Genomic DNA, 12222 nt, shown 5'->3' with positions numbered 1-12222 from the left:
CTTTTGAGCTCTCATTTCTTAAAAGATTATGCTAAGAGGCCTCATGGAATTTGGCACAAGGAAACGAGGATTTGCCTCTGCTTTACGGCTCACCAGCTATGACCTTGGGACAGTTGTTCCCAGGACTCACTGAACTGCAGTCTCTGCAGCTGAGAGAATGTGAGCATCAGTGTATTGGAAGCACCTGGCAGAGGAACTCGGTACCTTCTGGGCCTAAAGTGCCTCACTGTGTATTAAGCATGGTCAGCTCCAACATAGAGTTAGGTCTGTTCATAGGGAACAGGGGAGCCTTTGCCTTGAAGTTACACTTACGGGTGAAATTTACTTCTTAAATCAACTATGCATTAGAAAAAAAGAAATTATACACACAAAATTTATCGTCTTAACTATTTTTAAGTGTACAGTTCAGTGGTATTAAATACATTCACATTGCTGTACAGCCATCACCACTATCCACCTCCAGAGCTTTTTCATCTTGTAGGAGCTGAAATTCTCGCTTAAACACCAGCTCCTCATTCCTCTCCTGAGATCCTCCCCTGCCCCTGGCAACTACTATTTTCTGTCTTTATGATTTTGACTACTCATGTAAGTGGAGTCAGACAGTATTTGTCGTCTTGTGACTGGCTAATTTCACTTAGCATAATGTCCTTAAGGTTCATCCATGTTGTAGCATGTGTCAGAATTTCCTTTTTAAGGTTGAGTAATATTCCACTGTATGTATATACCACATTTTGCTTATCCATTCATCTGTTGGACACTTGGGTTGCTTCCATGTTTTAGCTGTTGTGAATAATACTATGAACATGGGTGTACAAATATGTCTTCAAAACCTTCAAGACCCTGCTTTCAATTCTTTGGATATATACCCAGAAGTGGAATTGCTGGATCATGTGGCAGTTCTATTTTTAATATTTTGAAGAATCGCCATTCTGATTTCCACAGTGGCTGCACCATTTTACATTCCTATATGGGAAGATGGGATGGAAGTATTTATCCCTATCCTTTCCACTAAATAAAACCCTGGATATTTTATATAAAACAAACATAAGACTGGAAGGTGGAGAGAAGAAAGACTGGCTGGGGACCTTGGGACCCAATGAACGACTGGCATTGAGTTCCCTGGGTTTTCTTTTTCCTTCATATAAGCCAAGCTGGGTGCTGGAGAAGCAGACCAACAACCAAAAAACCCAAGTGAGGACCGGAAAGGGGTTAGCTTAACAAGACGGAAAGAAAACTCTAGTGAAACACCACGGGAAGAACTGCAGCCCCACCTTCACCAGTAAATGCCAAGTTGGGTCCTAGACTTCCAATCCTTGCTAGGCTGTACTGGGGGCACCCCCAAATCTCTGCAGGGGTGGAGTCAAGAGAAGGCCGGATAGGGAGCTGGGACTTTAAGTTGATGTCCGTGGAGGCCACGTGAGGAGAAATGGGGCACCCCAGCCCCTCCCAACCAGGGTTTTAGTAGAGGTGTGGTGGGATGATGGAGCTCACTGCCACCCACACCTGGCAGTAATGAAGCAGTGCCTTTTCATGCCCGTCAGAGGAGGTGTGCTGTAGGAAGATTTAAATAAGATCCAGAGTCTTCTTAACATAATACCCAAAATGTCCATGTTTCAGTCAAAAGTCACTCATACCAAAGATCAGGAAAATCACACCCTGAAGGAGAAAAGACAATGGACATCGACACCACGATGACAGAGATGTTAGAATTATTGACAGGGATTTAAAAGTGGCCATCATAAATGTGTTGATGAGCAATTAACACTGCAATAAGTCTCAGCAAGGAAATAGAAAATGTAAAGAACCATTTAAAGTCGAAAAATACAGGGCTTCCCTGGTGGCGCAGTGGTTAAGAATCCGCCTGCCAATGCAGGGGACACGGATACGAGCCCTGGTCTGGGAAGATCCCACATGCCGCAGAGCAACTAAGCCAGTGTGCCACAACTACTGAGCCTGCGCTCTAGAGCCTGTGTGCCACAACTACTGAGCCCACATGCCGCAACTACTGAAGCCTGCGCGCCTAGAGTCTGTGCTCCACAACAAGAGACGCCACCATAATGAGAAGCCTGCACACCGCAACGAAGAGTAGTCCCTGCTCGTGGCAACTAGAGAAAGCCCGTGTGCAGCAACAAAGACCCAACACAGCCAAAAATAAATAAATTTTTAAAATGTATTTAAAAAAAAAATACAGGGAATGCCCTGGAGGTCCAGTGGTTAGGACTTAGCTCTCTCACTGCTGGGGCTGTGGGTTTTATCACTGGTCAGGGAACTAGGATCCCACAAGCTGTGCGGTGCAGCCAAATAAAGTTGAAAAATACAATTACCGCCCCCCCCCCGCAAATGGAGAAGAATCAGTGAACTTGAAGTTAAAACAATAGAAACTACCCAACCTGAACAGCAGAGAAAATAGACTTAAAAAATAATAATGAAGGACTATGGGGACCTATGGTACTAAAACAAAAAGTCTAAAGTCTGTGTCATCAGAGTCCCAGAAGGAGAAAAGTAAGGGTGGGGCTGAAAAGCAGTTGAAGAAGTAATGGCTGTCAGGAGTTCCCTGGTGGCCTAGTGGTTAGGATTCTGGGGTTTCACTGCTGTGGTCTGGGTTCAATTCCTGGTTGGGGAGCTAAGATCTCACAAGCCATGTGGCATGGCAAAAAAAAAAAAAAAAAAAACAGAAAGAAAGAATGGCTGTAAGCTTCCCAGAAATGGCAAAAGATGAAAACCTGCATGGGACTTCCCTGGCAGTGGTTAAGACTCCACGCTTCCAAGGCAGGGGGCGTGGGTTCAATCTCTGGTCAGGGAATAAGATGCCACATGTCGCGCAGCATGGCCAAAAGATTAAAAAAAGAAAAAATACCCCTGCAAATTCAGAGAAGCCTAAACAAGGTAAACCTAACGAAATGCACACCAAGACACATCACAGCTAAACTGAAAACTAAAGAAAAGAGAATCTCAAAAGCAGCAAAAGAGAAATGATATCTTACCTATAAAGGGACAGGAGATTCCTCATCAGAAACCATGAGGCCAGAAGGAAGTGGCACACTTCAAGTAGTGAAAGAAAATTATCGTCAACTGAGAATTCTATATCAAGTGAAAAATATCCTTCAGAACGTAGAGGGGACTTAGACATTCTTAGATGTAGGAAAACTAGGAGAATTTGTTGCCAGCAGTCCTACCCTAAAAGAATGGCTAGGGCTTCCCTGGTGGCGTAGTGGTTGAGAACCTGCCTGCCAATGCAGGGGACACGGGTTCGAGCCCTGGTCCGGGAAGATCCCACATGCCGCGGAGCAGCTAAGCTCGTGCGCCACAACTGCTGAGCCTGTGCTCTAGAGCCCACGCCTCAACTACTGAAGCCCATGAGCCACAACTACTGAGCCCACGAGCCACAACTGCTGAAGCCTGCATGCCTAGAGCCCATGCTCCGCAACGGGAGAAGCCACCACAATGAGAAGCCCGCGCGCTGCAACAAAGAGTAGCCCCCACTCGCGACAACTAGAGAAAGCTCGTGCGCAGCAATGAAGACCCAACACAGCCAAAAATAAATAAATAAATTTATTTATTTATTTAAAAAAAAGAATGGCTAAAGAAGAGCTCTGAACATAAAGGAGAAAATAAAAGAAGAAAACTTGGAGCATCAAAAAGGAAGGAAGAAGGAACAGCAGAAATAGTGAAACTTGGGTAAATATTTTCCTTCTTTTATGTTTTCTAAATTATGGTTGATGGTTGAAGCAAAAATTATAAAATTGATGTTCTCAATGTATGTAAAGGAAATATTTAAAACAATTACTTTATAAATGGGAAAGTACTAAGGGATATCAAGAGAAGGAGGGTTTCTACACTTAGAAATGTCAACAACATTGATAAAATGTCAACAGTATACTGTGGTAACTTACATGTATTTGATGTAATTCTTAGAACAACTTCTAAAAAAAGATAATACACCCAAAAACACTATAGATAAATCAAAATGGAATTCAAAAAAAAAAATTCAAGTAACCCACAGGAAAGCAGAAAAAAGAACAGAAAACAAAAAAGATGGGAGACTCAAGCCCTAACATCACTAATTCTATTAAGTGCAAGTGGTCTAAATATATCTATTGAAAGACAGAGATTGGCAAAGTGGATGAAAAAGTGTGACTTAACTACATGCTATCTACAAGAAACTCACTTCAAGTATAACTATAAGGTTGAAAGTAAAAGGATAGAAAAATACATCATGCAAACAATCAAAAAAGAAGTAGGTATATTAATATCAGATATATTAGACTTCAGAGCAAAGAAAAGTTACCAGGGACAGGGAGGGACACTATATAATGAAAAAAGGGTCAACCCACCAAGAAGGTACAATCCTAAATATGTATTTACGAAACAACAGAGCTGCAAAACTGATACAAAAACTGATAGAATTGAAAGAAGAATAGCAAATCCACACTTCCACTGGAGACTTCAACACCTCTCTCTTAACAATAGGTAGAACAACTGGACAGAAAACCAGTAAGGATGTAGAAGAACTTAACAACACTATCAACCAACATGATCCAATTAATATAGAATACCTCACCCAACAAAAGAAGACACATTCTTTTCAAATATCCATGGAATGTATACAAAGATAGTCCATATCCTGGTCCATAAAACAAAAGTCAACAAATGTGAAAGAATTGAGACCATACAAATGGTCACAGTGGAATCAATAATCCCTGGGTTAAAGATTGAAAGCTTTCCCTCTAAGATCAAAGGCAAGACAAGGATGTCCACTTTCACCACTTCTATTTAACTTTGTACTGGAGGTTCTAGCCACGGGGTTCAGTGGGGGGGGAGAAAACATCGGATTGAAAAGAAAGAAGTAAATTCATCTCTATTTGTAGATGGCATTGTCTTGTATATAGAAAATGCTAAGTAATCCACTAAAAGGCAACTAGAACTAATAAACACAGCAAGGTTGCAGGATATCGATATACTTGCAATGAAAAATCTAAAAATCACAAGAAAATAAACAATTCCACTTAGCATAGAATCAAAAAGAATAAACTACTTATACATAAATGTAACAAGTGTTAGAATACTTATACATAAATATAACAAGGGTTAAACGCATAGTCTGAAAACTATAAAACATATTTTTAAAGAATTTAAAGGGACCCTGAGTAGCCAAAACAGTCTTGAAAAAGAATTGAAGGACTCACACTTCCTGATTTCAAAATTTAAGTACAAAGCTATCAAGACAGTGTGGTAATGGGACTTCCCTGGTGGTCCAGTGGTTAAGGCTCCACACTACCAATGCAGGGGATGTAGGTTTGATCCCTAGTCGGGGAAGTAAGATCCCACGTGCCGTGTGGCGTGGCCCAAAAAAAAAAACCCCAACTATTAAAGTATAGAAAGTCTTGAAAACGGAAGAAAATTCTTTTTTTAAAAAAATTTATTTTATTTATTTATTTATTTTTGGCTGTGTTGGGTCTTCGTTGCGGTGCATGGGCTACTCACTGAGGTGGCTTCTCTTGTTGCAGAGCACAGGCTTTAGGACGCGGGCTCAGTAGTTGTGGCTCACGGGCTCTAGAGTGCAGGCTCAGTAGTTGTGACGCACGGGCTTAGCTGCTCCGTGGCATGTGGGATCTTCCCGGACCAGGGCTCGAACCCGTGTCCCCTGCATTGGCAGGCGGATTCTTAACCACTGAGCCACCAGGGAAGCCCAAGAGAAAATTAAAAAAAAAAAAATGTATGGTACTAATATAAGAATAGACATATAGATCAATGGAATGCAGTGGAGAGTCCAAAAGTAAGCCTCACATATCTGGTAAATTAATCTTTTTTTTTGGCTGCGTCCGGTGGCTTGCAGGATTTTAGTTCCCCGACCAGGGGTCGAACCCGTGCCCCATGTAGTGGAAGCGTGGAGTCCTAACCACTGCACCACCAGGGAATTCCCCTGGTCAATCAATTTTTGACAAGGGTGCCAAGACAATTCAGTGAGGAAAAAGAATAGTCTTTTCAACAATGGTGCAGACAACTGGATATCCACAAAAAATAAATTTCATCAAAATTTAAAAATTTGTGCTTTAAAGGACACCTTTGACAAAGTGAAAAGACAACTCACAGGAGATAGGAGAAGATGTTTGCAAATCATATATCTGATGAGGGAATTGTATTCAGAAAAGATGAATAACGGAAGCTCAGCAATAAAAGGACTGGGATTTCCCTGGTGGTCCAGTGGTTAAGACTCTGTGCTCCCAATGCAGGGGGCCCAGGTTTGATCCCTGGTCAGGGAACTATATCCCGCGTGCTGCAGCCAAGACCCAGCACAGCCAAATAAATAAATATATAGTTTAAAAAAATAAAAATAAAAGGACAAATAACCTCCCAAAATGAGCAAAGGATTTGAATAGACATTTCTCAAAAGAAAAAAAAAAAAAGATACACAAATGGCCAACAAGCACATGAAAAGATGCTCAACCTCATTAGTCGTTAGGGAAATTAAATCAAACTCCAGTAAGATACCTCTTCAGTACAGTACCTTCCAGTAAGATACTTCTAATCAAAGATAGATAATAACAAGTCATGGTAAGGATGTGGAGAACTTGGAAACCTCATACATTGCTGGTGGGATTTTAAAATGGGACAGTCACTTTGGAAAACAGTCTGGCTGTTCCTCAAAAAGTTAAACATAGAGTTACCATATAACCAAGAAATTCCACTCCTAGATGTATATCCAACAGAAATTAAAACATGTCTGCACAAAACTTGTACATGAATATTCATATCAACATTATTCATAACAGCCAAAAGTAGGAACACCCATATGTCCATTGACAGATGAATGGATAAAGAAAATGTGGTATATACATACAATGAAATATTATTCAGCCTTAAAAAGACAGGAACTTCTGATACATGCTACAACATTAATTAACCTTGAAAACATGGTAAGTGAAATAAGATGCAAGAGGACCTTATATGAAGTACCTAATGTAGTCAAATTCATAGAAACAGAAAGTAGAATAGTGGTTAACAGGGGCTGGGAAAAGGGGAAAGCGGGTACAGACGTTAAATTTGGGAGAGTGAGAAAGTTCTGGAGGTGGATAATGGGGACAGTTGCACGACAGTGTGAATGTACCAAATGCCACTACATTGTACACTTAAAAGTGATTAAAATGGTAAGTTTTATGTTTATTTTACCACAATTTTAAATAAAGGAATGAAGTACTGATACATGCTGCAACATGGATGAACCTTGAAAAAATTATGCTAAGCAAAGGAAGCCAGTCACAAAAGACCACATATTGTACGTTTCCATATATATGAAATGTCCAGAATAAACAAGTCCACAGCGACTAGTGGTTACCAGGGGCTGAAGGCAGAAGGAGAAGACTGGGTGGCTGGTAATGGATATGGGGTTTCTTTTTAGGATTCTCAAAATGTTCTAGAATTAGATAGCAGTGATGGTGGCACAACCTCGTGAATATACTAAAACCCACCGAATTACATACTTTGAAACAGCGAGTTTTATGGTATGTGAGTTATATCTCAATAAAGCTGTTATGAAAAACGTAGTGACTTAAAACAGCAAGAATAATTTATGTTCTCAGTATTCTGCTACTTGGGCAGGGCTTAGCAGGGATGACTCGTCTCTCCGCCACATGGTGTTAGTGGGGTTCACTTCTACAGCTTCATTCCATCAGTACAGCTGGGGCTAGAACAACTGATACAACTTAATTCACACGACTCAGCTGGCAGCCTCCCTCTCTCCATGTGGTCTCTCTCTCTCAGAAGTCTAGGTCAAGTTTCTTTATATGGCTAGATCCCAGGAGGTTGGAGGCTATAAGCTTAAATCCTGGGCTTGAAAACCCCAGTATATGACTTCTGTCACAATCTGTTGGTCAAAGCAAGTCACAAGACTGGCCAGATTCAAGTGGGGACATAGCCTCCAGCTCTTGATGAAAGGAGTGGCAGGTGTTTACAGGGATGGGAGGAATTGTTGGCAGCCATCTTTAGAAAAAATCTCCCAGAGATCATATGAAGCTGAAAAAATAGGACCTTTGCTTCCGGCAATAAGCAGAACTAAGTCATATGGAAAACCCTCTCCTTACAAAACATCTAGAAACTCTTCATATAACAACCTTCCTTTTAGTGCTGTACACCTGTGAAAATAAGGAATATCTCCAGGCACAAAAATGAAGAATCTAGATATTGGAATGTTAAGTTAGCAGTGAAGCTATAGCTACCCTACAGGTATTTGTTGATACAAGGACTTAAATACTGGATTTCAAAGGCTAAAGAGGGAAGAGGAGGCAAAGCTATCAGTCTACTCAAGATGGAGTGTTGGAACTTACAGCCATGCACTAAATTCCCTAGTGGTGTCTCCTGGGATCACCTACCAAATAAACTACTTGCGCCTGAATCCTTGTCCCAAGGTCTGCTTCTGGAAGAACCCACTCTAGAACAATTGGTACCAGAAGGGTGTCTAAGAAATAGATACTCAGAATTAGATTCTGGAATTGGAAGGCTCAACAGCTAGATGGCAACAAAGATCCAGTTGGTGACAGTAACTGGAGTAGGTATTATGGTGGATTAAAGATAGCTGCAAATTATTTGACACTCTTCCCTTCAAGAGGTGGGGTCTGTGCCCCTCCTGAATCTGAGTAGGCTCTGTAACTGTTGTTTTTTTTTTTAACATCTTTATTGGGGTATAATTGCTTTACAGTGGTGTGTTAGTTTCTGCTTTATAACAAAGTGAATCAGTTATACATATACATATGTTCCCATATCTCTTCCTTCTTGCGTCTCCCTCTGTAACTGTTTTGACCAGACATGACTCAGCCAGCTTCTGGCCCCAGACTTTGAAACATTGGCCACTTCCCCACTTCCTACCCCCGGAACACCCTCTGGCGGCCTTGAGCCACCACGTATGAAGACTCACTACTGAGACCATATATTGGGAAAGCCATGGGTAGGTGCTCTAGCTGACAGTCCCACGTGAGCCCAGCCTTCCAGCCATCCCTGCTAAGATGCCACATCTGTGTGAACCTGACTTGGCCCCTTCAGACCAGACCATATGCAAACTGAATGACCTCAGTCAATGCCATATGGAGCAAAGGAGTCACCTGGCCCAAATTCCTAACCCACAAAATCATGAGAGGTAATAAAACAGCTATTGTTTTGAGCAGTTAAGTTGTGGGGAAATTTGTTATGCAGCAACAGCTAGCTGAAACTTGTTGTGATAACACTTGGCATGCTGAATCTCATAACTACTAAGACTCATCTCTTCTGCCCTGGGATGGGGCACATTGGGGAAGGGGTACACTGGCTTAGGCAATGTCTCTAACATTTGAGATACATGGGGCAATGGTAATTTATATGGAAAGTGAACTTGATTATTATTAAGTGGCAATGATGTGCTGAGGGAGAAAATAACAGACTCAGGACAGACATTTATCAATCCATGGCCCAGTGTGAAAGCCAGGAGGTTTCAATATCAGTGTTTAAAGACTCTTGTCTACTGCAGCCTGTACTGGTGAAGGCCCAGAACCTGCCTGAGAAGAGTGGAGTTCTGAAGCAGGCCAAAAAGATGACTCTGCTAAAGCCTGTGCTCCAGTCGTGGTCACAGAAGGGAAGGAGTGGGACACTGAAACCTAGCAGGGGGACATCTGGTAGATGGGCTTAAGGATCTTGAACCCCAGATTCCCATTAACCCCCTGAGCCAGTAGAAGTGGCCCATTCCCTCTTGCTTAAGAATAGCAGCCTCTTACCTGGAGACCACGCAAAGTACCCCCTGTGATGGTTAATTCTTTTTTTTTTTTTTCCCATGAGGCTTGCGGGACCTCAGTTCCCTGACCTGGGACCAAACCTGGACCCCAGCAATGAAAGCCCAGAATCCCAACCACTAGGCCAGCAGGGAGCTCCCTGTGATTGTTAATTCTGTCTGTCAGCATGACAGGGATAAGGGAGCCCAGATAACTGGTAAACAAATTCTTTCTGGGTGTGTCTGTGAGGGTGTGTCCAGTATAGATCAGCATTTGAATTGGTAGCCTGGATAAGACATGGCCCTCACCAGTGTGGGTGGGCATCACCTAGTCTGCTGGGGGCCCAAACAGAACAAAAAGGCAAAGGAAGGGTAAATTGGCTCCCTTTGCTTGAGCTGGGACATCCATCTTCTTCTGCCCTCAGACATACGCGCTTCTGGCTCTCAGACCTCCACACACAGACTTAACCAAACCACCAGCTTGCAGACAGCCGATCATGGAGCTTCTTGGCCTCCATAATCACATGAGCCAATTTTTATAATAAATCTCTTCTATCTATCTATCTATCTATCTCTATATCCTACTGGTTCTGGTTCTCTGGAGAGCCCTGACTAATACACCCCCTAAGGTAGAAGCCTTGAAGCAATGCTTTTCCCCCTCAAGATCTGCTCCCCTAAATTCCCTCTTTGCTTCTGGACCAATAATTATGATCGAGTCTCCCCAGCCCAACTGGGGAAGTCCTGCCCCTGCCATGAGAGAATTGAGATGATTCCCCACACTGGCTGCAGAAACTGGCCGAGATGTGCCAGCAGAACAAGACCATGTCCAAGGTGGGTCTTCAGGGCTCCGGTGGGAAGAGAGCAGAATATTAGGTTGGGTGAGGGAGAGTTTACAGACATGGAGCCACTCCCCTGAGGCTCAGGATGTGATCTGGCAAGACCCCTGGATCCAGTCCTGATATGCCACTGAGATGGCTCCTTGAAGTGTGGAAGAAATGGTGGCCCCACTAAATAAGAGGGAGGTAACAGGACAATCTTGGCAGGGTATTGAGAAGGGACCAAAAGGCTCAGAGGTGGACGTAAGACCAGAGAACCCAGCTGGCTGCATGCTCAGAGGGCCCACAGGAGCTGCCTTCACTCAAGCACAAGGGATGCACGAGTGAGGAGCACTGATGCCACAGGGGGCTCGGGGGGCTGCCTCTGAGGCCAGAGAGGTGGACAGTACCTTGGAGCTGGGCTCCCAGAGGTCAGTGGGGATGACAGGATTCCAGAGAGCAGAGGCTGGGGTTGATGTAACTACCAGAACGGGAGCAAGGCCAAGCAGCGGCCAGGGAGCGTGGGCCTGCAGGGTTCTGTGCTGATGGCTCGCAGACCATGGTATTCCCAGGGACTATGGCAACCATGATATTTCTTGACTTTTATCATCAAAGAAAGATGGAAAACAAGTAAACAGTAGGCTAACGCCAGCTGCTAATGGAAAAATCTCAACCCCTCATCCAGTTTCCAGGCCCAAGTCAGTCCTCAGACCCAGAGATCACTGATTGAAAGGGAGGCTGGGTTCCCTTGAGAAGAATGCTATAATGCCAGAGCAAACGTTTGTAGTAGCAATTCCACCAGGCCTTCCCCAAAGGGACCCACAGCCCCTTCCAAGAAGTAACCGTACACTGGGACAAGGGGAATACTGGAAATTTCAAGGGGAGTTGGGTACATGGTCTGAGTGGGCCTTTGGTCATCAGATAAATAGAGTCCTTGGACTTCTCTCCTCTGTCTACATTCACTTCCTGGGTGATGGCACCCTCTCTCATAGCTTTCAATAACATCTGTACATCACCAGCTCCCACATGTATTTCCCAAGTCAGACCTCTTCCGTGATCTTCAGTTTCATATCTCTCTGCCCACCTGACCTCTCCCCTGGGATGTCTAATGGGCATCTCAACGTGGTCCACAGCAAAGTCCAGATCTGCCTACCCTTTCCTGCTCCAAGCCCACCTCTCCTACAGTCTTCCCATCTCAGTAAATGACAACACCATTCTTCTAGTTGCGCAGACACTGAAACCTGGCAGTAGTCCTGGATCTCTCTTTTTTTCTCACACTGCATACCCGATCGGTCATCAAATCCCATTGGAATTATTCAGAACATACCCAGAATCCAACTACTTCTCACCACCTCCACTACTACTTCCTTGGTGACCAAGCCATCATCTTTCCCCCAGATTATTGCGATGGTGTCCTAAACAACCCCGCTGCTGCCCTTGCCCCCCACAGTCTAACTGTAATACAGTGACTCCTCTCTGCTCAAAATCCCACAGTGGCCCCATCACACTTAGAGTAACAGTTAAAGTGCTTCCAGTGGCCTACCTGATCCTACCTGACCCACCAAGCCCCCTGCCCCCTGACCGATTCTTCCTCTGGCTCACTGTGCTCTCCGCTATGTCTCTACTACACCAGGTAGGCTCCAGCCCCAGGGCCCCTCGCCAGTTCCCTCTGCC

Source organism: Delphinapterus leucas, chromosome 11 (assembly GCF_059928025.1).
Source record: "Delphinapterus leucas isolate spDelLeu-1000000601 "Yukka" chromosome 11, BTC_Dleu_Yukka2, whole genome shotgun sequence".
In the NCBI taxonomy this organism is placed as follows: domain Eukaryota; kingdom Metazoa; phylum Chordata; class Mammalia; order Artiodactyla; family Monodontidae; genus Delphinapterus; species Delphinapterus leucas.
Note: the sequence above shows the minus strand (reverse complement) of the source record.